The sequence below is a fragment of the Pongo pygmaeus genome, chromosome 5 (assembly GCF_028885625.2).
Source record: "Pongo pygmaeus isolate AG05252 chromosome 5, NHGRI_mPonPyg2-v2.0_pri, whole genome shotgun sequence".
NCBI classification, from domain to species: domain Eukaryota; kingdom Metazoa; phylum Chordata; class Mammalia; order Primates; family Hominidae; genus Pongo; species Pongo pygmaeus.
This window is the reverse complement of record NC_072378.2, coordinates 63269412-63297123: the sequence shown is the minus strand read 5'-3', so window position 1 is coordinate 63297123 and position 27712 is coordinate 63269412. Positions and strand designations below refer to the sequence as shown.

Below are 27712 nucleotides of genomic sequence, written 5' to 3'. Positions count from 1 at the left end.
AGACTATCCTTTCGCAAACATTTTCTGGTGGACTTATCAATAGTGTGAAAAGCCCTAACAACAAGAAAAATGCTGGAATCTCATCATTACCTTTTCTCATCCCATTTTATTTATAAAATATTTTTCTGACTTTTGTTTTCAAACTACCACATATGATCATTTTAGTTGTATTTGTATTTATCAAAGAATATAGCATTTGCCTAACATGCAAAATTGGATATGCCATAGGGGGATCAAAGGAGAATCAAATACAGATCTTTTCTTCAGAGAATGTATACTGTAGGAGGATAGATGAGATAGGCTTATGGACTTTCCTTTTTATCTAGTCTTCCATCTCACATTAGTTTCAATGCTCCTGGTGACAACAAATGCCAGGAAAAATGGTCAAGGGAACATGATGGCACATTTGTCCAGGACCTCCCAAAAACATCTACAACTCCTAACTTGGGGTTTCCTTCCATGAAGCTAAAATGTAAGCTCCATTAGGGTAATCTTTATATATTTGCTCAACACTGTATTCCTTGACAAGTACTTGGGATGTAGTAGTCATTTGATAGATGTTTGTTGAATGCGTTGAATTCATTAGTGACTCCCAGTAAGATAGGCAAAAATAACATGAAGCAACAGTGTCTAAAACCATATCTATGGTAGAATCAACAGATATGCAACATCCAAATAGTTTCCAAGTTATATGCTAAGGATCCTATTTATTTACAAGCCAAGTCCATCTCTTTGTAAACTTAACCATTTTCCTCTACTAATGGCATCCAAATTCATATCCAAACTTCTCCTAGTGTCTAGCTAGTTACATTGCATCTTAACTTGATTGGTATATGGCTTTTCTTCTATCATTAAAAGTTGATGCATGTGCAGTTCAGCATCTGCAAATCTTCTGCTCCATCAGTGACATTCCAACTATGTTATAATAATTTCTGGTGACAAGAAAGGAAACTCATCTCCTTAACTCATATTTTCCCCAGTGTCTTCTTAGAATTCACATGCTTAGGACATTCTATTTCTACTAACTAAAGTCACTTCACTGCCTTCATCCAAATTATTAGGTTTACTATATTATCAATTCTATATTTATGCCAACAATTGTAATGTAGGATAAAAAAATACATAGACTAAAAAAGTTGTGGATACAATGCTTTGAGGAGTTCAAATTTGGGAGAATATTCAAGTAGGCCTTGAATTAAGGGAGAAATTTTATATCTAGGATTTGAGGAAGAAGGTTCCACAAAGATAGAACAGTATGAACACAAGTAGAGCAACAAAAGAAAGTTGGTTCAGCCTTAGCAGGAGATATGTATGTGTAGAAGCACTAAAAAGTAAGACCATGGAGGGCCTGGCTTACTTGATAATTATACTGTAGCCACTGAAGTTTTTGACCAAAGGTCTCAGGTAATTATGATTGAATAAAATTGACATGGCAGCAATGACAACTAATAGACACTGTAGGAAGGAAAGCAAGTTAGAAAGAAGCCACTGCAACAGTTCAGTTGAAACAATGAGAACTTAAAGGGTCGTGGTAGCAGAAGGAAAGATAAAAGCTTTGATTTAAGCAAGTGCCAGGATCTAGCAACTAGTTTGGGAAGAGACGAGTAGATAATGACGCTGAGTTTCTAAGCTTGGACCACTAAGTACTATGAGTTAGAAACTGAAGGAGCAGCAGACGTAGAAAAGTCAGAAATGATTAGAGGACTCAAGACAGAGGACAGAGCCTTGGAAACTATGTGTGTTATAAAGTGGTTGAAGAAACAGTCTGCAAAAGGTAGGTAAGAAGACAGCCAAAGTGCAGAACAGTGTCATGAAAGACAAGGAAAGAGAAAGTTTTAATAAAAATGACGGCTTAGTATTATGGAGATTTCTAGGCATCAGTGCTCATAAGCACTGATGAAGGACTTGCTAACAAGGCCTTAATAACCTTTGAAAAAAAGATTCAATAAAATGCAGAACCAGGTAGGTAAATTTCTAAGAGTAAAAGATTGTGTGTAGAAGGTCAAGAAACGGTAACTTTTGTGATACCATATAACTTAAGTCAAGCAGTTTAGTAATAGTTAAGTTGTATTGTTTATACCTGATTCTCACAACTAACCTTCACAAGTTATAGGCATAAACAGGATATTAAAAATAAACTTTCTTTTGCACAACAGGATATAACACTGTAAACAAATGAAGTGCCATACCTAAAAGCAAGATTTAACTAGAAAGTATTCTTGATTTAAAAATGTTCGTATTTGGACGAGAGAATTTTAAGAGATAATTTTGAGAAAATGTTTTTGAAGAAGGCTATCTTGTAGACTTCACTTCTCACCCTCTTCCACCCACCGTATCTGACAATGTGTTTGGAGATAGCTACAGCTAGATCACTTGGAAAGTAGCACCATGGACTGTTGACCTACAGAGTCATACATTCATAGCTGAGCTAAAGCAGCACTGTGTGTGTGTGTGTGTGTGTGTGTGTGTGTGTGTCTGGAAGGAGAAGGAGGGGGAGAAAGAAAGAGACAGAGGGCTGGGCAGGGTGACTCACACCTATAATCCAGCACTTTGGGAGGCCGAGGCAGGTGGATCACTTGGGGTCAGGAGTCCAACCAGCCTGGCCAGCATAGCAAAAACCCATCACTACTAAAAATGCAAAAATTAGCCAGACATGGTGGCATGCGCCTGTAATCCCAGCTACTCGGGAGGCGGGGGTTACAGTGAGCAGAGACTGCACCACAGTGTTCCAGCCTGTGCAAAAGAGCAAGACTCTGTCTCAAAAAAAAAACAACAGAAGAAAAACAGAGAGACAGAGTTTGGTTGGAAATTAACTACACCCCGCATACAGTAGGGCAGGAGATGACCGGGAATTTAAGAGTCTTTACCACGGACTAGATATGTACCCCTCAGGAAAAGCAACTGGCCTGAAGTCATTTTATGTTCTTCCCAAATGCTGCTTGTTAAGTGACTAAGACGGCCTTAACACTCTTCTTAGCTTAACTAAACTTTAGAAAGGTTTCTTCGTGACTAGGTCCCTGGTCTCCCTTTTCTTGGAGCATTTACTTTAGAAAACTTTCCATATTACATTATTTCTCTGTTGCCTTTGAAACATAAATCTTTTAAAGATCTTGTCAGTTTTACCAGCCAGGAATCTTTCTTAAGGTTCTTGGAACCACTGCTCCCCTGACATGTAATCATAAAAGAAGATAGCAGCCCATCTGTCCACCTCTAGGGGAGGGTATAAGACTAACTTCAATGGGTGCCTTGATTCCCAGTTGTAAAACTATGTCCTAAGAGAAGTTTACTTATCCTTTGAGTAAAGTCAATTAGCAAACACAGACAGCCTGTGTTCTCTCTCACTCCAGCTCTTAAAAACTCTCCCACCCTTTATTACAAAGGAGTTGAGCTCAGACTGAGTTCTGGCCTCTCCCTTACTGCAATAGCCTTGGGAAAAGTCATCCTTGTCTACTTAACTTAATCTGTGCAATGTTTGCACTGACACAGGCAAGTCACTGTCAACAATAAGAGTTTGAAAAATCAGAGCAAGACCAAGATAGAAGTGACCAGCCAAAGAAGGCAGGGTATGGCTGCAAATCCTAGGCGTGGCAGTTGACAAAGGGTTTCCAAAGATTGAATAAATGCTCATGAGTCATAGTGTTGCCAGATCTAGCAACTAAAACTACAGGATTCTTAAATTTAAATTTCAAATAAACAACACTATTTTTAGTATATTTTGTGTGATGTTTGAGACATACTTATACTAAAAACTTATTTTGGCTGGGCACAGTGGCTCATGCCTGTAATCCCAGCACTTTGGGAGGCTGAGGCGGGTGGATCACCTGAGGTCAGGAGTTCGAGAGCAGCCTGGCCAACATGGTGAAACCCTGTCTCTACTAAAAATACAAAAGTTAGCCAGGCATAGTGGCACATGACTGTAATCCCAGCTACTCGGGAGGCTGAGGCAGGAGAATCGCTTGAAGCCGGGAGGTGGAGGTTGCAGTGAGCCAAGATCGCACCATTGCACTCCAGCCTGGGCAACGAAGCAAGACTGTCTCAAAAAACAAACAAGCAACAACAAAAAACTTATTTGTTATTTATTTGAAATTTGAATTTAACTGACCATCCTGTATTTTATCTGGCATCCTACCATGAAAGAAACAACCAGTTTTAAACATGTTCCCTTCCTAAAGAGCAAGATGCCTGGTTACAACAGTACAATTGCCATTTCTAACAGCTCTTCTTTACTGTGTAGTCTTTCCTTTCCACCCCCCCTTGCTTTCTCCCCATTCAAAGCTGGAAGGGTCAGAAACAGCAGCTAACCTTAGGAGAGGTGATAAAAAGAGAAAAAGAACAGAAACCAGGTTACTTCTGCCCCTCAAGGAAGACAGCAGGTGTCAGGCCACCCTACAGAGATAGGCTGGTGAAGGAGGATAGGAGAAATCATATCTCTGATGTAAGATTTAAATGTTACTAAATTTCTTAGACTGGATATTAGTTTCTCACTCACTGTATGACTTAGAGAGATGGTAAAAATAATCAGAAATACTAAATTTCCATCCAGTGGGAGAGAAAATTCCCCCCATTGTGAGGAAGACAAAAAAGAAAGTTGGCTGGGCATGGTGGCTCACCTCTGTAATTCCAGCACTTTGGGAGGCCGAGGTGGGCAGATTGGTTGAGCTCAGGAGTTTGAGACAATCCTGGGCAACATGGTGAAACCCTGTCTCTACTAAAAATACAAAAGTTAGCCAGGCATGTTGGCACACACCTGTAGTCCCAATTACTTCAGAGGCTGAGGCAGCTGGATCACCTGAGCCTGAGAGTTTGAGGCTGAAGTGAGCGGAGATTGCTCCATTGCACTTCAGTTGTGCTGATAAAATTAGACATTATCTCAAAAAAAAAAAAAAAAGAAGTCGCATTTTCTTTTTTTTTTAGTTACCAAATGTTAAAGAAGTTGCATTTTCAACATACCATGTGTTACACTTGTTCTATGTACCAATTATATTTTAATAGATATGAATATAGATCTATAACAATGAAATGTTTCAAATTTTATGTGCACCAAGATTTTGTAAGATTATTTAAGATACAAATAATTCTATAAGTCTAAAACTAATAACCTTGCATATTATAGTAATACTACTTATAAAATAACTAAGTATTATTGAAAAGCACTAAATATTAATTAATGAACATTAATAAAACTCCTCTGTGTGACAGTTCTCTAACCTTTGTGTGTCACAGAATTTTTTTCACTTTACTGACATATAATTACATCAAATAAAATTTATCAATTTTAAGTGTATAACTTGATGTTTGTAACCCAAAGGATAAATGCTTAAGGTGATGGATACTTCATTGATCCTGATGTGATTATGATACATTGTATTCCTGTATCAAAATATCTCATGAAACCCATAAATATATATACCTACAATGTAAACACAAAAATTAAAAATTAACAAAAAATACAACCTTTACATCACAAAATATCACAAAAGAATCTGGTGAAACACTGATTTCACAATGCAAGTATACAAATTTTTTTCAGACAATTTTAGGGTGTTTGTTACATCTTAAAACCCATCCATGAACATCAAATTATAACTCTTATTCAGTCTTTTCCTCTATACTGGTAGTTAATTATTTGAGGCAATAAATATAAATTTATTACACTTTATATCTAAAGTTCTTAAAATTGGACCTAATATTTTAAATATTAGTGTTACCTTTTTAAATGAATGCTAACTATAAATGCTAAGTTTTTATCTACTTGAGTAGCAATATAATGCTATCAGAACATATTAATACGATTTTCTTTTTTAGATGCAAGTTTATTTTTTCCATCTTTCAATGGGAATTCCTATTTAGAACTGCCCTTTTTGAAGTTTGTCCTGGAGAAGGAACATAACAGAACTGTTACCATCTACTTGACTATAAAAACAAACAGTTTAAATGGAACTATTCTTTACAGTGAGTATTAAATGTTTGACTTCTTGTATGTCATGTTTCTTTCTCAAACGTTAATCTATTGAATCAATGATTTATTCATTTAAATATTGTGAGAGAACTTTTCCAGACCAGTGCATGAAGCATTACCAAAGAGAAATTTTAGTTCTTTGTAGTTTCTCTAGAAGTTTCTTTAATTTCTGAGTCATTCAATGGAACGTGACTTACAAACAGGATCTGAGCTGGCAAGACAGAATTTAGCAAGCATATGAATTTGACAGCATATGGCTATAGCAGTAAAACAAATGCTGCAAATGTTTCAGAGCATACTTTTATGATATAAATCACTAAATATGAATTACATTCAATACTTGATAACTTGGGAAAAGGCATTCCAAAGCTGGGGTTCATTTGACAATCAACTAAATTCCTACCACTCTTTTAGCAACATCTATTATCTTGATATAAGCTGTTTTTTTTTTTAAGTAGTATTAACAGTATTTGCTTAAGGAAATGTCTTTACATCCAGAGTTCTCTGCATTATTATGCAATTTGCTCATAAAGGTCTCTATAAGCAGAATGTATGGGCTTCTTTCTTCTCTGAATGAACATCACTAAGGTGTATTACCAGCAGTATTCAAAATTTGACAATTCTTTTCTCTTTTGAAATAAATGCACAATCATTTTAACAATTCCTCATATTGGAAGTGTAATGTCTTTGGTACCTTAACAGATTATCCCTTGGACAGTATGGCCATTTTCTGCCATCCTCATAAAGTTACCAATGACTTTCTTCACAGAATTGGAAATAACTACTTTAAAGTTCATATAGAACCAAAAAAGAGCCCACACTGCCAAATCAATCCTAAGCCAAAAGAACAAAGCTGGAGGCATCACACTACCTGACTTCAAACTATACTACAAGGCTACAGTAACCAAAACAGCATGGTACTGGTACCAAAACAGAGATATAGACCAATGGAACAGAACAGAGCCCTCAGAAATAACGCTGCATATCTACAACTATCTGATCTTTGACAAACCTGATAAAAACAAGAAATGGGGAAATGATTCCCTATTTAACAAATGGTGCTGGGAAAACTGGCTAGCCATATGTAGAAACCTGAAACTGGATCCCTTCCTTACACCTTATACAAAAATTAATTCAAGATGGATTAAAGACTTACATGTTAGACCTAAAACCATAAAAACCCTAGAAGAAAACCTAGGCAATACCATTCAGGACATAGGCATGGGCAAGGACTTCATGTCTAAAACACCAAAAGCAATGGCAACAAAAGCCAAAATTGACAAATGGGATCTAATTAAACTAAAGAGCTTCTGCACAGCAAAAGAAACTACCATCAGAGTGAACAGGCAACCTACCAAATGGGAGAAAATTTTTGCAATCTACTCATCTGACAAAGGGCTAATATCCAGAATCTACAAAGAACTCCAACAAATTTACAAGAAAAAAACAAAGAACCCCATCAAAAATTGGGTGAAGGATGTGAACAGACACTTCTCAAAAGAAGACATTTATGCAGCCAAAAGACACATGAAAAAATGCTCATCATCACTGGCCATCAGAGAAATGCAAATCAAAACCACAATGAGCCATCATCTCACACCAGTTAGAAGTGATCATTAAAAAGTCAGGAAACAACAGGTGCTGGAGAGGATGTGGAGAACTTTTACACTGTTGGTGGGACTGTAAACTGGTTCAACCATTGTGGAAGACAGTGTGGTGATTCCTCAGGGATCTAGAACTAGAAATACCATTTGATCCAGCCATCTCATTACTGGGTATATACCCAAAGGATTATAAATCATGCTGCTATAAAGACACATGCACACGTATGTTTATTGCGGCACTATTCACAATAGCAAAGACAGAACCAACCCAAATGTCCAACAATGATAGACTGGATTAAGAAAATGTGGCACATTTACACAATGGAATACTATGTAGCCATAAAAAATGATGAGTTCATATCCTTTGGAGGGACAGGGATGAAGCTGGAAACCATCATTCTCAGCATACTATCGCAAGGACAAAAAACCAAACATCGCATATTCTCACTGATAGGTGGGAATTGAACAATGAGAACACATGGACACAGGAAGGGGAACATCACACACAGGGGCCTGTTGTGGTGTCGGGGGAAGGGGGAGCGATAGCATTAGGAGATACACCTAATGTAAATGACGAGTTAATGGGTGCAGCACACCAACATGGCACATGTATACATATGTAACAAACCTGCACGTTGTGCACATGTACCCTAGAACTTAAAGTATAATAAAATAATAAAAAAATTTTTAAAAAAAACGAAACAGATTATCCCCTTTGGGGCAACTTATTATTTCCCAAACGATTTGCTCCTCTATTTTGAAAGAGTTTGCTAAATTGATTCATCATTCTATACTTTCTAAACAAAATAGATAAAAGATTTTATTATTTGACTATGAGTAAAATACCTAAAAGAAGCATTTAGGAAAGCCAGGTGAAGTTAGTGGTTTTTAACATTAAATTAAAACAAAGAATTTATGTTATATTTTAGAAAGAAACCAACTTGCCAGGCTAGGCCAGTATCATTTATTCCCCAGGAGCAGAGGCACCCATGTTTAAATGATAGATTTAGAGAGTGTCTGACTGATTTATGTTAAAAGAGAGAGAGAAGAAAATATAAAAGAAAAATTTGTTTTTTATACAAAATCTAAGTGCTGGTAGATGACCATGAAATTTGGAAGTAATAGTGCATTGCAGAGTAAACAAAATAAAAACAGAACAAAAGACACAAACATAATAATTGAAAGACAAAGAAAAGTGATTTTCTGGCTTTGCAATTTTTTAAGTTATATAGAATTGGAAGGCATTTTCTTGGGGAAAATTTATTTCTACCAACTAAAAACAGCTCATAGTTAAAGCAGCACCTAACCACTGGGAATTCTCTTGCTCTGGGTTCATGCTCCTGGCTCATGTCCATACCAACATTTGGATGTATTATCTTTGAAGGCCAGAGAAATACATGCCAAGCATATATACACTCCATTCAAGTTCGTACTTTAATTTAAATCCAATAAAAGTCAAGCTGATGATAGTGCCATAGGATCATTTTTGCCTTCCTTATTCAATGACCTACAAAAACAATCAAACTAGAAATTATTAGTAAGAAAATAATGCCACTGTAATGATTATCCATTTCTGCCCTTGTCTTATATAATTGTTGTTGTTATAGTACCGGAAACATCAAAGCTGTTTACTCTAGAGAGTTTCAGAGCCCATGAAGGGAGAAAATATTTTTGTTTCTAAAACATTCTTTCTGTTCATTTTTAAGGTGGTAATTTAATCCTACACTGTTGGGAATAGCTCAGCAGAATGTTTCCTGGGTTGCTACTTTCTATCCTCTTAGAATCTGTCAACCTCATAAAAGCCTCAGAACAGATAAGCACAAAAATTTTTGTAATTCAGTTAGATACCGGTAATTTAAAAGGTGTGTCCCTTAACTTAGGGGATAATTGCATTTACTTTGAAATCAGTATATTATGTGTAGGAGCAATTAAAAGTAGTGAGAAAATTAAAACAGATGTTTCACTTCAAATTTTAGGTGTTGATTTTGTTTGAGTTGCTCTGTTTTTAATTTTGCCATTTTTTAATTCCTAAACATTTCAGTTCAACTCAATTCCATTTCACAAACATTTTTTGAACATTTGTATTTTATATCAAATCAAATATTTAAGAGACAAGGATAGAGAACTATCAGGCTGATAAACCACTGTCAGCTTTGAATTATATTCCTGGTTCAAAACTGCACATTTATTTTGTCTCAGTTTGCCTCACCAACTAATTGATGTTGAAAAGGAACAAAAGGAAGATAAAACTTGAATCCTTACGGGGTTACAGTAAAAATCCTTAGAAAGGATAGCTTAAAAAAGAACGCTCTGTGGGAGAGAGACAGCTCCGAGAGCAGCAGTCAAGATGAAAAGAAACCTTTTTGAATCTGCCACTGAACCAATTCAGAATTCCGGAACCTAGTCAAAGGAGCTACTAATAGATCACGAGAGAAGGGATGAGACCACACAAAATTCTTTAGGTGCACTTTCAGAAAATGAGCTCTATTACACAAGCAGTATCAATCAGGAGGTTTCGTCATAGGATTTATTACCATGTAGTTGGATCCATTCTGTGCTGCTTCTTTGAAAAGAAATAAGCATGCTATTTGGAAGTATGTGATCTTTGAGAATTATGAGCAGACATCTGACCAAGTCCCAGGAGGCAAATTACATGAGCAACTCCAGTGGGAGGAGAGGATTCAGAAGCAATCTTTATATTACTTAATGTTTGTATTTAAAATAGGAAGCAAAAGAAGGACCAATCTTAGATAAGAGTAACTGACACGCTAGTGGAATTATTGGGGCCTCTTCATTTGCTTTTATGGAAGACTAAAAAATTTCTGATACTCCTGGAGAAAACAAATTAAATCTAAAGAGTCATAAGACCTGCCTTTCTCTATAAAATGATTTCCAGCAGAATATATAACATCTTCATTAGACACTTATTGTATTTCATTTCAATGATGTGGCAAGGCCAATGAAGTCCCACAGCATTCCCTGGCATCATATTAGATAGCATCTTTTTTCTTCTAAGGAAAAAGATTGCTCAGTTGTTTTAATCAATTTTATTGTGTATACCATAAAATTCTTTGAATATCTTTATCCCTCTTTAATGGGTCCCAATAGAGCTAGCTCCAGACAGATATAGGAAGGAGTAAGCTGCAAACATGGATGGCTGAATTAATGCATTGTCATTCATGAGAAACTTCTGTTCATTGTATTTCATCTTTTTTATGACAGCAAAGACAAATTCAACAAATTCTGAGTGCCTAAAATGTGCATAGCTTTCTTTGGGCAATGTGAGGGATACAAAGTTGAATAAGTGATGGTCTATACATCCCTAGTTTCTCACCTTTTAGTAGATAGCTACATAATTCTTTGGGAAACCTGGTTGTGACATGTCTTAAATTAGAAGTATAAATTAAGAACTGGCATAGAGATTCATTTTACCAGGAGTCTGTGCTTACATCTCCTCACTAAATAGCAAACACCTCTGTATTAGCCTGTTTTTACACTACTAATAAAGACATACCCAAGACTGGGCAAATTATAAAGAAGAAGAGGTTTAATGGACTCACAGTTCCACGTGGCTGGGGAGGCCTCACAATCATGGCAGAAGGCAAAAGACACATCTTACACAACAGCAGGCAAGAGAGAATGAGAGCCAAGCGAAAGGGGAAACTCCTTATAAAACCATCAGATCTCATGAGACTTATACCCTACCACCAGAACAGTATGAGGGAAAATGCCCCCATGATTCAGTTATCTCCCACCAGGTCCCTCCCACAACACATGGGAATTATGGGAGCTACAATTCAAGATGAAATTTGGGTAGGGACACAGCCAAACCATATTAACCTCTTAATCTGAAACTGTGTTTTGTAGTTCCCTATTCTCCCCACCCTCCTCAGAACCTCCTCTAGTGCCTTGCACAGTGTAGGTACTTGGCTAGAATAGTTCTTAAGTTTTGTTTGTGAGTTAGTCAACCCTGATAGTTGTGATAAAAAATAAGTTGGTATTGAATCTTTAGGAAATTATCCCATTGAACATTGTTATAATTTCTTCCTCTGATAAATAGAAACAAACACACAAATTTCAATGGTTTAGTCAAAATGTAGCTTGAAACAAAGATAATGTTTCCATGCATTTACTTAAAAAGTCAGGAATATAGCAGGGGTTGGCAAGTTTTTCTATAACCATCAGAAATAGATATTTGAAGTAGATATGTTTGCAAGCTGCACAGTTCAACTCTACCATAGTAGCCTGAAAGCAGCCATGGACAATATGTAAATGAATGAGTGTGGCCATGTTTCAATTAAGCTTTATTTACAAAATCAGACAGTGTCGGAATTTGGTCCATGGGCCACATAGATTGCCAACCCTTGACCTAGAATTATGTGATTCATTAAACTTCGCCTAAAATAGAACAATTATATTCTACTTATACAATTGAAATTTATGAAGAAATAAGTCAATGAGAGATACATATAACCTGCTTAAAACAGTGCTTGGCAAATGGCAGGCCTGAAATAAGTGACTTATTCAGATAATGCTTTAACTCCTTTCCTCTTGTACCTTGTCTAGGGAATTAAGGTCTTAAGATGCAAGATTTTTGTCTAAGAGGTGTTACGAATGTTATATCCATTTAACAGCCATGTTCATCCTAGCAACAAATAGACTAAAAATCGTGGCATCAAAAATGGGAGACTAGGAAAACAGACAATTGGTGAAATTTGGAGTTTTCATTTTTATTCATTTCACTCAAATGAAGAAGACCCATTTCCTCTAAGAGTTGTGATTTACTAGTGTTTTTTACTGGTTAAGCACAATTAGCAGACTTGAAAAAATTAAAATAGGATGTCTATAAATTTCAGAAATTGGCCTGAAGCCAATCTCCAATAGCATGTAATAAGCATGGGTGTAATCATTAATTATGTACCAGGCTGCTGCCATGATCCTTCAGTTCTCCCCAGAGCTTCTCTGTCTGCCATCTTCCCACTGACAAACTAGCTTACCCTAACACTGGTTATTATCAGCCCATGTCATCATTGTTGCTGTAAGCTGTCTTAAAATCATGAGCAACTGCTGCTGAGGTTGCTACTGGAATTACTGCTGTATACAAATCCAAACCTTTAGGGGAAACCAGGAAAGAGGAATTCTAAAACTACAGAAGAAACATCTGTGTTCCAACAGAGATCTCAATGCAAGATAACCAAACAGTCTTTATCATATGTCATGAAGCAGCACCAGGGATAAAGAGATCATCTGACTGCTCCCACAGGTAGCCCTGATTGAAACATCAGTAGATAACCAAGGATAGATTTGAACCCAAGTCAGTGTGAGCTATTGTACAATATAGGGTACGTCTATTCATCTTTCTATGTCTTAGTTTGACTACAAGTGATGCAGGTATGTTTATATTATCAAACTTCACAAGGTTTGAAATGTATATCTATATAAGTGTTTTGAAAAATACAAAACACCATAAAAATGTAAGGTATTTTTCTGTTAAGGTAGATGACACAAATCCATGTAACTTTATGGAAATTTCCAGATTTAATAATCTAGGTACCTGATTTAATAGTGCTTTATCAGTACTGATAACTATTAATTCTATACGGAATGATGTTAGATTTTATTTAATTCAAACCGATAACCAATGAACCTCTTTTGAATATTTATAAATGATCTCAATTCAAATTGTTGATATTGGGAGCATTATTACAATAGCTCAATTAGAGAAGAATACCCATGTTTAATGGGAGTGGTACCATATAAACAATGAATATCTTCAATATTTCAATAAAGTGATAAAGTATCCATGTTTAGCAAATTCCAGATCTACAATTCAACTAATATCTAAAAAACTAAAATTGTAAAATAGGTGACTAGAATATCATTGTTTCTCCATGTGATATTTATTTCATTATTTCTTTTTATAAGACTAATTATATACACATATATATTTTCATATATCAGATTCAAACTTGTTAGAATTATCTCTCTAAAAGCTGTGAGATTTAGATACTGGAATCTATGTTTTGAGAGGAATACTATTATTCATTGTTCTAAGCAGCACTTTTATGCTTAACAAATCTTAAATTAGCAGACAATCATTTTATTAGGATAAATAAAATTTGAGAACTAGAGATTTTATAAAGTTTTGAAATGTAGTCTGGATAAAACATTCCGAAAAAAAATCAATAAATGATTCATTTTAAAACTTACTACAAAGCCTAAAAGCATAAAGAACTATTACCGCATTACTTCTGCACCAACTTAATATTTCAAGAAAAGGATAGGTTCATACTTCTCTAATGGATCATCAAGCATCTTTTCAGTGAAAGAACAGAATGACTTTCTTTCAATGGCTTAATGGTAAACTCTTCTAGAGCTTTCAAGTCCTGCCTGAAGGTAGCACAAATTAGAACATTATGGGGAAAATGTTCCAGACACTGCCTTTAACATTTGCCCTACATATATTTGCAAACATACATACATATATATATATACACACACACACATATATATATTTAGAAAGATTCACATTTGCTTGATGTCTAGATTCAACGAGCAATGTTGAACTAAATTTAATATGACATATGGATTACTCAATCCATAAGGTTTAATGTAAAAATACACACATTTATCTAAGAATAGTTATTACTTAGAATTTTCTCCAGTAGTTCTATTTTGAAAATTCAAGTTTCTTTCTCTTTTCCTAATTGCCACTAATTTTTCCATTCTAAAATCAAATAATTTTTACCATAATTGTGTTTGAAAATTGTCTTTAATACTGTTTGGAAAAACCAGAGTTCCTCCTGAATGTGTTTGTTCATAGCTTTTCTCTACTTACAGAATCCTAGGGTTACATGATACAAAGTCAATTGATTTGAGGGTGAAAAAAGTCAATCAAATGATATGTCTTTTCTTCCCTAAGGTGATTAATTTGCTATAGAATCATGGAAACACATCAGCAGCGTCAGATCCTCCGCTTTCCCACCTACCACCATATGTTATTTGCAAAACGCTTTGACCTTTGTAAAAAATATTATATAAAACTGCAAATTGTTGTTAATGGAATAAATCAATATGATAAATTAAAACTTGTTAATATATAGCAGACTTTGAAGAGAACTAAGCTTCATTGTTCATTTTTGTTCCCATTACCTTTATTAAAGCAGTCTTATTTTATACTGTACAATAAAGCAGCTACAGTCCATAATGGGATGTTGGTATACTTGAATAAGACTATTCATCTCTGTCATTGATGTTAGTGGCTGAGCTTCCTTTAAAAATAACTCATTCTTGCATAGTACTACATACATCTTGTTGAATGTGTATAGTCAATCTTTAAAATTCAGTTTTTGAAGTTTTGAAAAACAAACTTTGTGCATATGGCACAACAGCTTGACCTAAATGCTCAGCTGTTCTGTTCTACCCTACGCTATATATCCTATTTTTAAGTCTTATCTCAAAAATATGAGTCTGAAATGGTAACATAAAGCAGTTTATAAAAATATTAAGAAATAGAAAGCTTCTGAGTAGAAACGATAGAATGGAGCAGGATAACAGACTGTCCTTTAGTGCATTAACACCCTCCCCACTCACAAAATGATGGGAGTGGAGAACAAGTCAACAATTCAAGAAAGAAGAACCGCCTTATGCCATTTTATAATATAACCTTTTACAGATCCAAGGAGAAAAACACACAAGTGCTGGTGCAGTTTTGTGTTTCTAAATATGCTCCAACTCCCAACCACCACCTCACCTCCACTCCAGAAAAAAAGAAGTCAAGAATACAAAAAAATTTTAATTATACTCTCAAATTCAGATAAAAGCAGCCTGATCAGCTGAATCGGAAGCCATGGGAAAAACAAGAAAAAGTACTAAAGAGTAGAAGCCGGAAAAAAAAAAAAAAAAAAAAAAAAAAAACCTGCTAACGGATCTCAGAAGATGCAGAAAAGATAAAGCTGTATTGCCCTATGCCATGCAGTGGGCTAATTTGCTCATTGCCCACTTCATTCAGCCACAGCTGAAGTCCTCAGAAGTGATAAACCCAGATGGGTTAAGTGGATCCTAAAATAGGACATTTAGAAGGATCTCAAATGAGTGATTTTCAACCATATGCCTTTTGTTATTCTAAATTTGTAAATCTTTAGTGCTGTTGTTTTATCTGTTTCCTTACTTCTGCAATATTGACTTAATCTATTTTTATTATTATGTATTACTTTGTGTTGCTCTCATACTGAATTTATATTCTCAATAAGTTCTATAGCTTGAAGCACAGCACTAATGGGAAACGTACTTCTGTGCCTTGGATTTTTTATGTCCCCCCCGCTCTATCTGTTTCTTCAACCATGTTTTGAATTCTTCCTTCCTTCCCCAACTTGGTCATCCTCAGTGTGGGCATCTTTGTCCGGTGCAAGAGTAAAATGTTCCCTAGTATCAGGGACCCCATTTGCACTGTTTTTATGCAAATTTTCCTCAGAGTTGGTTTTGGTTTTATTTGTTTGGATATGATACAAATCATTCCTCCTTATATGTGTCGTAACATCAAAAACTAGAATTAGCTGATTTTTCTTTGTTAAAGAATAATTTTTAAAAGGGTATATAAAATCAACACATGTCAAAGATTTTATTTACTTATTAATTTATGTAGTAACTGGTGAGATATTATAACAAGTTCAAGAAACAATTCAAGGGGCACAAACATGTATAAAGAATAAGGAATTCTGAAGTAAATTTACAAGTAGATGAAAAATAGTCTCCCCATAGGGTAATAATCAATTTCATTTCATCAGAAAATTAATATGCATTAGTATAGTCAGGAATCATTTGAATTATTATTAGTTTTCTGTAACTTACAGTGTTGGGAAATAGCTCAGAGACAAAGAAAGGTTCAGAGAACCTGGATGAGTAATATTAAATATTACTCATTAAATTATTTTCTCATTTCAAAATCTTTCATAATTTTTCCAGACACCTTTCTCTGAACCATTCTTTGAGACCTGACTGTTGCTTTTAATCCATTCATCTAGAACCTGAGGTAGGGGGAACAGATAACCCAGGTTTCTACATATTCTTGCTGAATTGTTAAAGAAACACTTATTAATGTTGAGCAATAAGTCTAGTTTCATTCTGATTTCTGGTTTTTCCTTTTAAGTGGAGGTAAGCTCTAACACAGGGATACTCTGAGTGTATCCATAGACTCCTGAAGGATCCACAGGAGTTTCAAGTGTCCACAAGGTCAAAATCACTGTGTTGACATTTTCACTCATGGTGTAAAAGTCATAATGAATACAATTATTAACACCTTAATATTAAGGCAGCAGCACCAAATCGTACTAGCAGTCATTGTATTCTTTTCCACTGTCCACTCAAAACAAAAATGGACACTTAAAAAAAGTCCTTAGAGATGCAATAAAATTCAATAATCTTATTAAACCTCAACACTTGAGTATACAAGTTTTAATATTCTGTGTGTAACATTGGAAGTACACATTAAGAAAGTTGGCTACATATTAAAGTATAATAGTTGCCTTGAGACAAGTTGCCAGTTTAACTAGACACTATGAAAACAACTCAAAAAATGACTAGCAGATAATGTATGGTTATTCACACATGACTATTTGGCAGCTATTTTCTGAAAAAGTAATAAAGTAAGCCTGTTACCTCAAGAAAAACAGCTAACAGTATTTTTTGCCAATGATAAAACTCAAGCTGTCTAAGAAAAATTAGAATTTTGGAAAAATCTACATTCCCCATAACGAACTTGAGAGCCTTCTAACATTTTCTGATTATCTTAGTGGTAATATTAATGAATTTGATATTATATAATAAATGTGTCATATCTGAAAACTCTGCATAATTCTGAACCAATATTTTTCAAATGATCAATTAGTGATGTTATAAAATTATGAATGAGTAAAACATCCATTTAAAGTGCAAGAAAGACCAATGACATTTTAATGTAACAAGGACGTGAAGTTCATTAATACACTTTTAGATTCCACACTGCAACTAAACTTTAAGGAACTGTCATTTGTTCAGTTTGTATGTATTTGAAAAAGTTTTTAAAATGTTCCTCCTCTTCCAATAACATTTTGTGTGAGGCTGAACTTCCTATACTTCGGCCAAAGAAACAATTCACAACAGATTGAACACAGAAGTAGATATAATAATCCAGCTGTCTCCTATTAAGTTTCAAAATAAAGATATTTGTAAAAGTATAGAATAATTATCTCGCTGTTTCGTATTTGAAAAAAATATAATTACTTTTCACAAAATATGTTATTTAGGTTAACATGTGATGAGATTTTTAAATTAATAAACATTTGAAAATTTTCATGGTTTTAAATGGTAATTCAGTAAATCAAAAGATGTGAAACATGTAAACAAAAGCTCTTTAGAGTTTTCGCTAGATTTTAAGTGTGTAAAGGGGTCCTTAGATCAAAGAGTTTGAGAACTACTCATTTCATATAATTTTCTTTTTTAAATACTTTATAGTATGATCCTGCCCTTATTTTAACAAATTCTACCTATCTATCCATATATCAATCTTTGTATCTATAGATGTTCACTGAATATTAATGCTGGCCATTTCTGAAGGTTGTAATTTTGGAGAGATTTAAGACATTTTTATTGGTCCATTTTTGTATTGCTTGAGTACAAAAACAATGTCATTATCATAAAATACATATACTGATATAGGTATATCACATGTATATATACTGATAGGTGTATACATACATATACTGATAAAAACAATAGAAGAAAAGTAGGGAATGGGAAAACTCAAAAATAGTAAAATATATATATTCCACAAATAAATATCTGAAAATTCAATATTTACATCATAATAATTATTTACTTTGACGATTTTGGGTCAATTAGAAATCAAAACGGAAAATGAAAAAATGATCCCTGCATTATTTTGTATTGCTGCTATACCATTAAACTTACCATTAAAACAATAGAAATTTATTCTCTTACAGTTCTGGAGGTCGGAAGTCTGAAACGAGTCTTATGGGGCTAAAGTCAAGCTGTCAGCAGGACTGGTTCCCTCTGGAAGCTCCAGAGAATCCTTTCCTTGCCTCTTCCAGCTTCTGGTGGCTGTCGGCATTCTGTGGCTTGTGGCTGCATCACTCCAGTCTCTGTTTCTGTAGTCACATGGACTTCTCCTCATCTGCCATCAAGTCTCCCTCTTCCTCCCTTTTACAAAGACACTTGTGTCTACGTTTAAGGCCCACCGAGATAATGTAGGATAACCTCTCCATTTCAAGCTCCTTAATTCAATCACATCTGCAAAGTCTCTTCAGCAATATCAAATAACACTCACCGGTTCCACCAATTAGTACATGGGCGTCTTTGAGTGTCATAATTCAGCTTATCACAACTCCACAGAATTTACACAGAAAAATTAATTCTAGGTAGAGTGTAGAACTTAAGTAAAGCTTACAGAAGCTAATGTAGAATAAATTCATGACTTTGGGGAAGGCAAATAATTCTTTATATATATATATTTATTATACTTTAATTCTAGGGTACATGTGCACAAAGTGCAGGTTTGTTATACATGTTTACATGTGCGATGTTGGTGTGCTGCACCCATTAACTCGTCATTTACATTAGGTATATCTCCTAATGCTATCCCTCCCCCCTCCCCCCACCCCACAACATTTAAACATGACATGAAAGGACTAACATAACTCTGAAGGAAACAATACATAAATTGATTTACACTAAAATTAAGAATTTACATTCATCAAAACTCACCCTTGAGATTGGCAAGTCAATCTACAGAACCGAAGAACGTATTTACAATCTATGTAGTTGACAAAGAGCTTGTATTCAATAAGAAAAAAGCAAACAACTAAATATAAATATGAGCAAGAAACACAAAGTGACATTTCACAACACAGTATATCAAAATAGTCAGTAAACATGAGAATATGTTCAACTTCACCAATATCAAGAAAGTAAAATTAAAGCTATAATAAACAGAATAGGTAAAATCTACAAAGTGACCATACCAAATGATAAGGCTATGGATCAGCTGGAACTCTTGTACGCTGCTGGCAAAGTGTTAAATATAAACAATTATTTTGGGAAACCGGCAATAGCTACTAAAGTTAATCATATTTATACTTTCTGACAGAGCTATTCAACTCCTAGATATATATACACAACAGAAGTGTATGCAATTTAACTGAAAGACATATATAAAATGCTCATAGCAGCACTTTTCACAGTAACCAAAACCTAGGGGGAAAATGTCTACCTACACTAGAAACAGTAATTGAATTTTAAATATTAATTTAATGGAATATTACAAAACAATGATAATGAATTAACTGTGGCATAATGCTATCTCTCAAACATAACGTTGAGCCGAAACAAATGCAGTAGTCCCTCATTATTTGCAAGGGATACATTCCAAGATCCACCTGAAACTGTGGATAGTACTGAACCCTATCAATATTATGATTTTTTCCTGTACATCTATGCCAATGATAAAGTTTAATTTGTAAATTAGTAACAGTAGGACATTAATACCAACACATAATAAAATAGAATGATTATAACTATATCCTGTAATAAAAATTATGTGAATATGGTCTCTCAAGATACTTTATTGTACTGTAATTACCTGTTTTGGGACTGTCATAAAGGGAGGACTACAGTAGACTTAAAGAATCCATACAATATGATTCCACTAATATGAAGATTAAAATCAAGTAAAACTAACTATAGCTGTTAAACATCAAGATAGTGGTTACTTTTGATGAAGAGTAGAAAAGAGTAGTGATTGGTAGGACTTCTGACAATGCAGATAATGGTCTTTTCCTTAACTTGGGTGATGTTTAGGTGAGCGGGTTCACTTTGTGATTACTTACTGAGCTTTATGCTTATAATTTCTGTGATTTTCTGTATAAGTTATACTTCAATTAGGAAAGTTAAAAAGAGATTAAGTAAAAAGAGAAAGATGAATGAAGCCATTTATGAATTTATGAATAAAGTATGATCTCATTTTTAAAAATAAAATTGGGATATGTAAATATTTGTATGTGGGGAGATAGGTGGTAGAAAAGAACATTTCAAAGTGGGGGTGAAGAATGAGATTGGGGAAAAGAAATATTTATCTTTTTTCTCTATATATTTATTATTTTGAATTTTATAGAAGATGCATATTGCTTTGTAATTAAAATACAAATAAACATAAGAAATTAGAAATCAAAAATAAAATTTAAACATTAGATTCAATAATAATACAAGTTATTAAAAACTCAACATGGAACTTTTCATTTATTATTTTATTTAATTATCACAGGAGTTCTAATACTTACAGTAGTTACTCTCACTACCCCATTTTAACATATGGGGAAACAGGTTTAAAATACTTAAGGACATCTAGCTACTAGCTAACAGAATCAGAAGTTAAAATTCATGTCAAGTTAATGCGGTTAATACCATGCTATCCTCAGCCTGTGGACAATAATGTATGTTTTAATATGGTACTTATTACACTGAATAATTATCTAATAGCACTCCTACCAACCCGCTAAATCATTAGTCTTTGATGGCAAAGATTGTTTTTAATTATTATTAACCAATAAAATATAAATCTACATCAATTACTAATATATTGCTTTTTTCTTAAAGGTAATGGGAATAATTTTGGAAAGCAGTTTCTTCATTTATTTCTTGTGGAAGGAAGGCCATCAGTTAAATATGGATGTGGAAATTCTCAAAATATTTTGACTGTTTCTGCTAATTACAGCATTAACACAAATGCATTCACCCCTATCACAATACGGTAAGTACTGTACTCCACAGTAGTTCTTTCGTGCTGAAATTTTGTTTGTTTGTTTGTTTTGAGATGGAGTCTTGCTCTGTCACCCAGTCTGGAGTGCAGTGGTGTGATCTCAGCTCACTACAACCTCCACCTCCCGGGTTCAAGTGATCCTCCTGCCTCAACCTCCCCAAGTAGTTGGGACTACAGGTGTGCACCACCACGCCTGGCTAGTTTTTTGTTGTTGTTGTTTGTTTGTTTGTTTTAGTAGAGATGGGGTTTCACCATGCCGGCCAGGCTGGTCTCAAACTCCGGACCTCATGATTCATCCTCCTAGGCCTACCAAAGTCTTGGGATTACAGGCATGAGCCACCGTGCCCGGCCTGAACTCTACTTTTTAAATGTTATTTACGTGTGTAACAGTCACCCAAAAATGAGAAGAATTTTAAAAGTCTATCTGAAAATTGTTTTGTTTTGTTTACTTTTTTATTTTTGCTTTTGTTTTACTTGTTTATTTTTATAATTTGGTGGAATAAACTGCAAATTGAACTAAGCTATAATTTAATACTATCCTATGGGAATCAAATTGCACAGAGTAAATCAATTTTATTTGAAAATATTATGGTGCAAGCAAATAAATTAAAGCATCAAGTTGTTCAGTTAAAACTAACATCCAGTTTAATTGTTCAACAAAATATCTGTGGAGTACAGCTGCTAGGAATTGGTTAGTGGGAGCCATTGATTGCACAAAAAAAGGAAAACTCAGTAGAAAAGAAAAACCAAAACCAACAGAATGTTAAACGGAAATGTCTTTCTGGATTATATAAATTTTTGGAAATCAGTCTTTGAATTCATTTATGCTTCAAAATTATAAAATATCAGAAAAGAGAAATTGCTAAATGATGGTCACATCTCAGGGACATTACTAAACAAAATTTACATGTAGCAACTAAGAATTCAAAATTTTTCATCAGTATAGCTCAAATTTTTCATCTAGTAATAATGGTCTCCAAAGTTACTCTACATCATTGAAAAATATTCTGTGACTGAGTTTGTCTTTAAAATGACAATTAGATAAGTTAGTCTAATCAGCAGGAATCTTGGCTAACCTATGAAGGTTATATAAATCAAATAAACTTTCTCTGAAACTGCATCAGTCCAAAAATAACATCAACAAAATTGACACCAATCTGAAAATGAAACTTCTTACAGGCAGGGATGGTTTCTTACTCATTTTTAATGCACTTAACAGGGCATCTGACAAATAGGAGATACTCAGTAAATGTCTGAATGAATGAAGAAATGAGGGTGTCTGGGCTGGGCAATTCATTTGCTTATAACAAGAAGGCAATGAAATTACTCTAAGGTAATGAAATCATTATTTGTAAATTAGGTATACCCTTTGCAACACTGAGTTCTATACAGACAAAACAAACTCCTTCAGAGCAACAGACAAATATTTCAACCATTTCTGTTATAAGTGTTTGCTGTTGATCACTAAAAAGAACCAGACGAGAAGCTAAATAACAGAAAACTGTTTAAAAGGCATTTCTATTAATAAGAACATCATTTTATACAATGTCAACAATTTATACAAACAATAGTACTTTCAGTTATACATGAAATAATTGCCATTCGGGGGTTAAATTCTTAGAGAAATGATATTCTTCTTTACTTTTAAGTAATAACCTAATAGAGCAGTCCTCAAACCATTCAGATTCTGAGATAGCCTCAGGAAAAAAAAAAAACCTGTAAAATAAATATTGATGCTTCCAGTAAAACTGAAAAGGACTTTCCAAGTGTTTAGATTAATTTTATCAAAACTTAAGAAAGTAAAAAGGAGATATTCCTATGAATGTAAAAATGCAAATCTGCTCTGTGTTATAGGCAATAGCCTACAAGAGCTCAAAGTAACAGTAGGCTGACCCTAGGACTATATATTACCTATTATATATCATTAATTTAAAACTCTTGAGTGCTCATCTGCTAAGCATGCTCTCGATGTCTTAATATTTGCATCTCATTTTTCCGTTTCTCCTGGTTTTATTCTATATTTAGTTTCATATATTCATTTAACAAATGTTTCTTAGTCTATTTGTAGCACTATACTAAGCTACTAGAATTCAATGGTAAGCCAAAACAGAAAAAAACCTAATTCTTATGTGTATATGGTTTAGTGAGGGTGATTGACAAGTAGACACACTAAGAAAGGAATAATTTGAGATGTGTTGTAAATGAAAGAAGCATGATGCAGGAAGAATAAGTTAAAAAAGTAACCTAGCCTGTGCTAGAGAGACCAAAGAGCTTTAAAAATGAATAGAGATAAACCTGGTAAAAGAAAACACAGGCAAAGCAGTGGTTATGAGTTTCAGGCAGAGGGAAGAGTAAATGAAAAAACCATTTGGGAGGCGGCTGGATCACCTGAGGTCAGGAGTTCAAGATCAGCCTGGCCAACATGGTGAAACCCCATCTCTACTAAAAATAGAAAAAAATTAGGCATGGTGGCACAGGCCTGTAATCCCAGCTACTAGGGAGGCTGAAGCAGGAGAATCCCCCTTGAACCCAGGAGGCAGAGGTTGCAGTGAGCCAAGATCCTGCCACTGCACTCCAGCCTGGGAAACAGAGCAAGACTCAATCAATCAATCAATCAATAAAACAAAACCCTATGCTAGAAAAAACCATGGCATATTCAGATTCGGAGGCCCCAAAGAACAGTGTGTTTTGAACAGAGAAGCAGAAGAGGGTGGCTTAGTAATGAAAGCCAAAGTTTGAAAGGTAGACAGTTTGCAAATGCTGTCTGGCTTTGCAGCTATGTTAAGGAATAATTGAGGGAGCGAGTTAGAGGGTTACTGTATATCCAAGTAAGATATAATGGTGGCTTGGACTAAAGTGACATATTTATGACATAATTAGGAGCAAAATGACTCATTAAATACTAGGAGTAAAAATAGAGGTGTCAAAAACTAATACTCGTTTCCTTATGTGCAATTGGATAGCAGATTTTATCATCCACTGAGATAATAATAAACAATGCAAGAAGAGCAGGTTAGATTGAGAAGATTGTGAATTTAAGCTTGAGCATGGTGAGATTAAGGTGCCTTTGAAATACAAAGTGGAATTTTCCATTGAATACATGGAAGTAAAGGTCAGAGAAGGGATCTGGTTGGAAAATATGAATTTATGAGTCATCGCTGTGCAGATGATAATTGAAACCATGGGAATGGATGAGAGTATATAGCAGAAAAAATTGCCTGGAATGACTCTTGAGGAGCTAACATTTAATAACTGTATACTGAAAGATGAAATCATAAACGAGTCTGACAAAAAGTAGGAAGTAACAGCCAAAAAAGGAGTAGAGTGTCATGGAAGGCAATGGCAAAGTTTATCGAATGCTCCAGTCCACTGGACTGTCCACATGATTCCATGACCTGAAGACTTCAGTGTAGCAGAATAGAGGAAGAAGCCCAATTAGAGAAAAATCAAGATAATATGTATATACGACTCTTTGAAGTTTTAATGTGGAAGTATAAAAAGAGGGAAAGTGAGGAATCAAGAGAAAAAAACATAAGATGAAAGAAATTTGAGTGTGTTTAATTCATTGGAATTACTAGTTGAGTAGAAATTGTTAATACATAGAAAACTGATGAAAAAGGGAGAACATAAGTTTCTTCTTCTTCTTCTTTTTTTTTTTTTTTTTTTTTGAGACGGAGTTCTGCTCTTGTCCCCCAGGCTGGAGTGCAATGGCGCGATCTCGGCTCACTGCAACCTCCACCTCCAGGGTTCAAGCGATTCTCCTGCCTCAGCCTCCCGAGTAGCTGGGATTACAGGTGCCCACCACCATGCCTGGCTAATTTTTGTGTTTTTAGTAGAGAGGGGGTTTCGCCATGTTGGCCAGGCTGGTCTTGATCTCCTGACCTCAGGTGATCTTCCCACCTCAGCCTCCCAAAGTGTTGGGATTACAGGTGTGAGCCACCAAGGCTAGCTGAGAACATAAGTTTCTTAAAAGTTTAGGCCAGTAAGATACAATGTACATGAGAGAAGATTCCTGTCAGAGGGCAGGGAAAATAGAGATGCATAGCTTGAGGCTTCTGATTTCTGTCATTGTGGATGTCCCTGGATTTATGATTGCCTTTGCTTTATCTCTCCAGTTGTTTATGTCACCTTCTCTTGCTGTCTCATCTGTTTAGTCTTACTTCATCATTAACTGGGCAAAATTTAGAATTTAAAGGTCTTTTGGTATGGCTTTTTCCAACTTAATTCTCACTAACAAAATTCTCACTATGCAAATGCAGGGTAAATTTCTCCCTAAAAAGCACGTGAGTTAGGTTCCTTTTTCATCATATGAATGTTGACACGATGTCTTCAATATTAAAGTATGTCTTGACAATAAAAAAATAGCATGATTGCAAAAAAACTTTTTTTTTTTGAAAGAGCCTCGCTCTGTTGCCCACGCTCCCACTGCAACCTCCAACTTCCAGGTTCAAGCAATTCTCCTGCCTCAGCCACCCACATAGCTGGGATTACAGGCGTGCGTCCCCACACCTGGCTAACTTTTGTATTTTTAGTAGAGAACAGGTTTCTCCATGTTGGCCAGGCTGGCCTTGAACTCCTGACCTCAGGTGATCCACCCCCCGACGGGCCTCCTAAAGTGCTGGGATTACAGGCATGATCCACCATGCCCAGCCTAATAAAAACTTATTTTCAAAAATTAATGGAATAAACCATAAGCCCAACTTGTAAAATATGGCTTTATTTTTTAATTTGTTATTAGCTATTATTTTTTATTTTGTTATTAACCAGTACTTCCTCCAACTAAATCTATCTTACATCTGTAGGACAGAAGGGAGAAGTAGAACAAACTTGAATAAGCCACTTGTAGTGATTGAGGTCAATTCAGTATCAAGATAGAAGTTCTTCTTAAATGAAATGGAGCAGAGATCACAGTTCTACAGATACATTGTCATTCATACTCATGCACAGTTTGTCTTTCATTTCAACGAATTTTGAAAGGGATCACATAGAGAGAGCTATTGGTTTTCACAAGGGTTATTCTCTTTTGGGGAAGTTCAGAAAAATTGTCTTACTATATATATACACTTTTTTAAGTTTCTGAAGTTTAAAATTTTCTGGCACCTTTAGTGTCTGTTTTACACAAAAGCTAACTTTTACCCAGTATTTTATTCTCTAAAAAAGCCCTGTGTCCTTTATTCTAGGTGATTTACTGCGTTATCTGCATGTTTTAAAGGCACATAGCCTATTCCCCCTTCCTTAGATGCTACTATCTAACACTCCTGAGAACATTTCCTCAAAGATTTATCCAGAGGTATAAAGTTATCCATGTCTATTGAAGGTACACCCTAATACCTAATAATTTATTTTGGTTAGCAAACTCTTAGGGTAGCCAAAGTGGGATGCTGGCCAAGAATTGCATTACTGCCAGAGCAACACATCTCCAATAGCCACTTTTTAATAGCTCAGTGTAAAGAAATGCATGGTTTAAGATCATCTGGACAGAGGCTGGAAAAGTTTCTAATAGTTGGGCAGCAACAACCCTTATTAGTATTTGCTAAAACCCAAACATATGTCAAGTGAAATCATTGTAGACATATTTATCACATTACCTTTGATAATATTTGGTTCAGAAAACAAAATAAAAACTGCTAAGTTTTATAAAAGGACTAATTTTTATCTCCTGTTGATGTCTCCATGTCTATGAGATAAAACCTCATACATATTATATATGTATATCGGTGCAGATTTTTTAAAATTCATTTTAATTAGCTCATTTCTCACAGTTGTTTAAGAAAGAAATTTATTGTAATGCAAAATCCACATTAACTTCACAAAATGGGAAGAATGATTCTGAGTAGGATTGATTTTGGTCATATCAAATTAAGATATTAGTAAGTAATTTATAGAAAACAGATGACTTCTTATAATACCCATATTTAATTTGTTAAAGTCTCTCAGACACCTCTGCTCAACATCAGATTCCAGTTATCTGCCTTTTCCCCACATATATCCTCTGCATTGCAGCTTGCTTGCCCAGATGGTATTGACCTATAACTCAATATGGAGAATGAGCAAGAGACCATTCAATTTCATGTAAGAAAAAAGAATATTCATACTCTATTATTTATAATTTTGACAGTAACTAAAAATGTTACCTATGTTTCTAATTTTCTAAAATATATAAAAACTTTTCACATGTTCCTGATAGTTAATATTACATAAGCTATGGATTGCATGCTGGTAGTCTTAGAGCCAGGAAACTATGTGAGAGCCTTCACTTCTTGAAACAGATGGTGACTTTTGAATTGTGCTAAATCTATAAGATATTAGATTTATTCATAAAATGTTGCCATGTCAATA

At 34.8% G+C, this 27712-nt stretch overlaps 1 protein-coding gene across 1 annotated transcript in view; it reads left to right on the top strand.

Annotated features, from left to right (window-relative positions):
• LOC129037898 (protein eyes shut homolog) overlaps positions 1-27712 on the top strand; it is a 518317-nt gene that overhangs the window by 136566 nt on the left and 354039 nt on the right. Inside the window, exons 3-4 of the mRNA XM_063666297.1 lie at positions 5806-5952; positions 21211-21364. The gene's annotated coding sequence lies outside the window, so the exon portion shown is untranslated. The remainder of the gene's footprint in view (positions 1-5805; positions 5953-21210; positions 21365-27712) is intronic.